The 6,409-nt window shown below is 30.8% G+C and overlaps 1 pseudogene; it reads left to right on the plus strand.

Annotated features, from left to right (window-relative positions):
* The first annotated feature begins 3,230 nt into the window (after window positions 1-3,230).
* LOC104085714 (kiwellin-like) lies at window positions 3,231-3,998 on the plus strand (annotated as a pseudogene).
* Window positions 3,999-6,409: the final 2,411 nt, after the last annotated feature.

Here is a 6,409-nt window from a genome sequence, read left to right on the forward strand (position 1 = left end):
GTAATTTCATTTTCTCAGCTTCTACTGAGTGTACAGTTGTCAAATTATATTACATTGATTTTTTGCATATATAGTTTACGAACAATATGGTTCTGTGTTTGCTCCAACACTAGTTACTAACTTGTTGACAGAAAGAAGGTGCAAAATTTGTTGGAGAAAATCTGAATATACAAGAAAGAACTCGGACAAATGGAAAACACATGAGAGGACTCAGCCCAAGAAAAAGACATTCGTATGTTTCATTAGCAAAAAATTGCAGAAATATGATACTTCGGGTGGTCTTTTAACTTGTGACCCTTGCTTGTCCCATGAGCATAACTCAAGGTCAAAAGTTAAAAGTATTTTTCATAGGATGAGTGATGGACAACACTTGTTAAACTTGAATTTCTCCGGACAAACGTTCAAGACCATCCTTTGAGGGCCATTTGTGTACTTCACCCTTTCATTAGAGCTTGTTTTGATACATATTTCGTGGGGTTTTTTTTCACTTTCAGTCAGCATCAGAAACTATTTATATTTGGTAGCCGAAAAAGTGCATAAAATTTATATAATTTTTGTATATAGCATACAATATATATATATATATATATATAATATTCCTTTGTTTTGCTATTATTTTTAGAGCGCTATATAGTGTCATTTTCTCTGATACTTCGACGAAGCCCAAGTGTAGAGTGAAAGGGAGAAATTTGAATTTTTGTTTTCAGGTAAGGATGCGCAAAGTAATTTTCCTTTTAAGTTTCTACTTATGAGTGTGAGCCTTTTTAAATTTGGCTCTTCTACCACATGAGACATCTGCCTATTCACTCCAAAATCTTAAGGCAAGTGATGGAGTAGACCAAGACTATTTAAACATTTTTTGAAACACTTTACCCAAACGATGAAGGAGGGAATGTTTACATTTTCTATCATGTGCCAACACGTACTAGATGGTGTTTAGTGTTTACATTTGATTTTGATTTAATTTTGTTCAAAAACAAATTTGGAGATAAGTTGTACGTTTGAACTGGTCCTTGAATTTATTTTGAGATCATATGTTTCTTTGTGCGACAGTTTACCTTTGGGGAAGTACTTTCTTTTCAAAATTCAGTTTGGTTTGATTCCGGAAACCAAAATATTTTTGAGAAAATTACACGGGTGATCACTTTTAAAAAGTTATTTAAAAAAATGATATCATTTTTTGTTTATTTCATATATAGCAATTGTTTTTACAATATTAGCACATTAAATGGCACAAATCAAGGGATATGATGTCTATCCTTATTTATGTTTCACCCTCTCTCTCCTCTTAGCAGTTTTAAAAATAAACTAATCCACAAATCAAGGGGTCACACAACTCTTCTTTTATTTACTTAAGGGATAAAAAATGGAGAAATTTTCACACAGTTCCTTAATTATCCCATAATCGAATCCTCAAAATGTTGGATAATATATAGATAAAGTACGTACTAACTAAACCCAATTAGATAAATAGAATATACCATGTATTTTGAAGACAGAGTACATACAATTTTTATACCTAGTTAATACAATTAAATAAATATAATATTCCATGTATTTTAATTGTATTTAGGTATAATAATAGTATATGCTTTTGTCTTCGAAATACATAGTATATATTCTATTTATTTAATTCTGTATTTTGAAGACAAAGTACATACAATTTTTATACCTAGTTAATACAATTAAATAAATATAATATACCATGTATTTTAATTGTATTTAGGTATAATAATAGTATATGCTTTTGTCTACGAAATACATAGTATATATTCTATTTATTTAATTTTGTTTAGGTATATATATGTATAATATACTATATATATATATATATATATATATATATATACACACACACAAACTTAATATATACTCTAAAATTTATTATGTGGGGCAACTTAAACGTGATTTATGGGGGAGGAGGAGGGGATAATGTTTTAGCAATGAATGTGATTTAGGTGATGGCAAGAAATTTGATGAAGGATTTTTAGGAACTGAAATATTTGGAATATTTTTTAACGTGATTCACGGTCTAGATTTATAGGTTTTATTAAGGAATGTAATTAATTAGCTGTTATATTTGTTAATCATGTATTGCTGCTAGGATTTTATAAAATTTTCTTAAATATTGGTTATTTGTGTTTTTGTCCCAATATTGTTTTGGGCTTTTAGCCCGCGGTCGAAATTATTTATATCCGATAACTACAAAAAGTATAAAATTTATATATATATATATATATATATATATATATATATATATATATATATATATATATATATATACTATGCTAATAACAAGTATTTTCATGATAGTCGAGCAGTAGCAATATTATATAAGTTTGTGGCTTTAGCAATAATGAATTCAACACCAGATCTTATTATAAAGCAAATCATTCAAGAAGTTTGTTTTAGGGGATCAATGAATCCAAGGCTTGCTCGAAAATTGGAAATGTTGAACTTTTATCCTTAGCACTAAGGTAGCAGTAGAAGTTTGTAGTATCAGGTAGTAGATGTTTTGCTTAGTATCAGCTGTTGAACAATATGTTCAACAGTCTGCTGTTTCTTTTCTCCTTATGTCCATAATGACCAATTGGTAATAAAATTCTTTATTTACCAAAAAAAATAAAAAAAATAATGAATTTGCAAACTGATGATGATGGTAATTAAGTTTGCCCTTTAAATTGACATATGCAGTCTATATATGAGACGTGAAAGTTAATTTTCGTATTACAAAAAAGAACCAATAAACTTAAATTTCCTTTCTCTTGAGAAAGTCAAGTCAAGTAAACATAAAGGGGAAACAGAAAGTCAGTCGAGGAAACGAAGCAAGCCATTAGCTTTATGTGAAACTATTTAGGGCCTGTTTGGCCATAAAAAAAATTCCTTTTTTTTTCCGAAAATTTTTGTAGTTTTTTTACGAAATCAGTGTTTGGTCATGAAATTCTTGAATTTCAAGATAAATTTCGAAATTTTTTGAAAATTTTAAAAACTCCAAAAAATAATTTTTCAACTCACAAAAATTCAAAATATCCCAAAATCATTATATTCATGCCCAAACACAAATCTAATTTTAAATAAGTTTGAGTCAGCTTTTGACGTCACAAGTCTAGTTGTGCATCCACTTTCCACGCAAGTTCTTTATTTGAATAGTCAAGAATCCACCTTCATTCGTTTTCTTATTGCCTATATAAATTCGCTGATTTTGCTCAGACTTGTTCACCCCACAACATCTCTTACTCATTAACATTCACATTTTTACAAACATAGCCACCAATATGATCATTAAGCTCATCTTTGTTTCTCTTTGCACTTTCACAATTTTCATCTCTTCTTCTTCTGCCATTTCCTCATGCAACGGCCCTTGTCAAACCTTGAACGATTGTGACGGCCAACTTATATGCATAAGAGGAAGATGCAACGATGACCCTGATGTTGGTACAAATATTTGTAAGAATTGCCAGCCATCTGGTCAAGTCAATTGCCACGGTACACATCCCATTTACCGGTGTTCGCCTCCTTTCACAGCCTCCACCTCCTCCTAACTTACCCTTAACGATTTCAGTGAAGGCGGAGATGGTGGCGGACCATCAATATGTGATGGTCAATATCATGATAATAATGAAAGAATAGTGGCATTGTCTACTGGTTGGTACGCTAGAGGTTCAAGATGTGGAAACAAGATACATATTAGGGCCAATTATATAATGGGAAGAGTGTAACGGCTAAAGTTGTGGATGAATGTGACTCAACTACTGGTTGTGATGCCGAACATGATTTTCAGAGACCGTGTAAATATAATATAGTTGATGCTTCAGTTGCTGTGTGGAGAGACTTGGGGTTAGATACAGATACGGGTGTAGTTCCTATTACTTGATCCATGGCTTAGGATATAGTAGAATTAAGTACTTGAATAATCTTGTCATCTTACATGCAACAAGATGTACATTAGAGTGATGATTCCTTATGAATTAGCTATGATATAATATATTCCTAATTATGTGTAACTAGTGAATATGCCGCGCTTCGCGTGATCATGAAAAACATAATTAGAATAGTTCAGTTTAAAAATAACATTTTACACTATCAAAAATTCTTTCGGAAAAGAAGAAATAGAAAAATATTTAAGCAAAATGTTCAGTTTAAAAAAATATATTTATACATATATCTTTGGGTGGAGAAGAGGTAAATACATGATTCTCTTAGTCAAATATATATTAAGGACTTATCTAAAAGTATTTTATTTTGTTACTCATGCTAAGGAGAAACATTAATTTTTTAACATTTAGATCACACAAAACGGACTTTTAGCGTTCAAAAAATCATTCAAGTTAAATTAGATTTGAAACTACTCAAAGTAATATTTGTTACTTCCAAAAATGCTTCTAAAAAAGGACATTAGTTTATCAAATGCAAGAGTTCTTCTGAGTCTTAAGCAAAATCAATCAAAGATACTCAATGAAAGAATTTGGTGAAGGAAAATAAGTTGAAATGAAAAGGCAAATAAAGAGCTACTTGCACTGATAAAAGATGTGGTCATACAACTACTTCAAGTTAAAAAATAATACATAAATATTGATTACAAAAGCAAGCTTTGATGACAGACATATGAAAGAAATTATTTCATCATTAGTAATATCTATCCAAACCGATTCATTAAGTAACTCTTGGATAAACTATTAAATTAAATAGAACTGTCGGTAAATACTAAGTTTAACTATTAAAATGGAGATAATTCAAATGGAGAAGAAAAGATAGATTTAAGCAGTCATAATAGAGGCAACCATAAGGAAGCATCGCCTCCTGTTCACTAATTTGTATAATAGAAGGCAGGCTCTTCACATCAATAAGCTCCACATCTTGCTGAAACAGCTATGTTCTCGATCTCTTTGCTTGCCGCAGCATCCTAGCAAATTACATTAGGTCATGATTCACACTTTTTTGCTTATAAGTTATAACCAAGGAAACATGGAAAGAAAACAACCCAAGGTCTTCTTGTACCTATCTATTAAGTCAAATCCTAGGAAGTTCTCAACCACCTAATTCCTACTTATTTTCTCTTGCACTTGAAGCCTATACCAAGATATTGAGGGACTTAGTTAACTATCAATTGCTTCTCCAGCTAAAAAAATGCTTCATTACCATCTTTCTATACCAAATTGGTCGCTTCGACAGTCTTTATAAATTTCATTCCAATCCTAAGCTTAAGCCATACAAATACTTCAAGTGAACTTTTAAGTACATGCACATGATTTTGATTCTGAAGTTTGTGAAAATATAAAGGTTCCATACAAACAGACAAATGCCTCTATTAGATTTAAGTGATAGATAAGAAAATAGATATAGGCTTTACTTAAATAGAAGTGCTAGAGAGCACTCTCACCTTCCTTGTTCTTCCAAAGGTGTTGCAGCAGGCTATTAAGAGGGCTCTCAATATTTTGTTCTGCAAAAGAAATTACAGTTAGAATAAGGTAAAAATATTAAATAAACAATGAAGGGAAGGCGGCGCAGAAAATTTTTGAATCTCCTAATAAACTTTGGACAAACAGAAGAATCGTTCGACAACCAAGAGCTGAAGACATCTTGTCCTGCAAAAAGAAAAAATGAAATAATCATGTTAAACGAAAGTAAGGTGGCTTTTCTGATGACATAACATTCACTATTTTTCATTGAAAGACTACATGCATAGTCAAATTGCTGCGGTATAAAGGAGATTGTTGTTCATGCCTATACTGTGACTTGGTTATCATTTTCTAGTATAACTCGTTATTGCCCTACTCTATTACAAGTTACAATAACAAATAAAATAATTATAGATAATTGTTACAAGAAAGAGGGAAATAACCAAAACAATGACAAAGGAGAAAAAAGATTTAGAAGAACGATTGAAATACTTTATAGGAAATAAATTAACTATAAGTTGGGCATCCAAAATATATAATTTTGTACTCACCCCATATTATATAGAAGAATTAAGATTGAATGTTATAAAGTAAAATTTTTTCCGAACCCAGTTGAAGTAAGTTGTTGATGTATTACAAGCATAGAGTAATATATATCAAAAGTCATAGCAAAATTGGAAATTGAAGCTTAAAACAAACAGGAAAAATGACGAACACAAGGATGGCCAAAGATGACGTATAAATAAAACATATCTTCAAAGCCTAATCCCACTGTCAAGACAAACACTGGAAATCCCAATAAAAAGAAAAAGAAGTAAGAGTCGAAAAATTCACAGGAATCCAATGCTTTGACTTATACTCTGCAAAAAATTAATGTAAGAAGCTGGTAAAAAAAAGTTTAATAAGGAGACACATGATCAAACACCAATCAAACATGAAGAATTTTGTACCTCAGATATTTTTACAGAGAGAAATTGCTTCTCCTCAATTGATTTCTTACTCTATCTTTA

The sequence above is a fragment of the Nicotiana tomentosiformis genome, chromosome 11 (genome assembly GCF_000390325.3).
Source record: "Nicotiana tomentosiformis chromosome 11, ASM39032v3, whole genome shotgun sequence".
Lineage (NCBI taxonomy): Eukaryota > Viridiplantae > Streptophyta > Magnoliopsida > Solanales > Solanaceae > Nicotiana > Nicotiana tomentosiformis.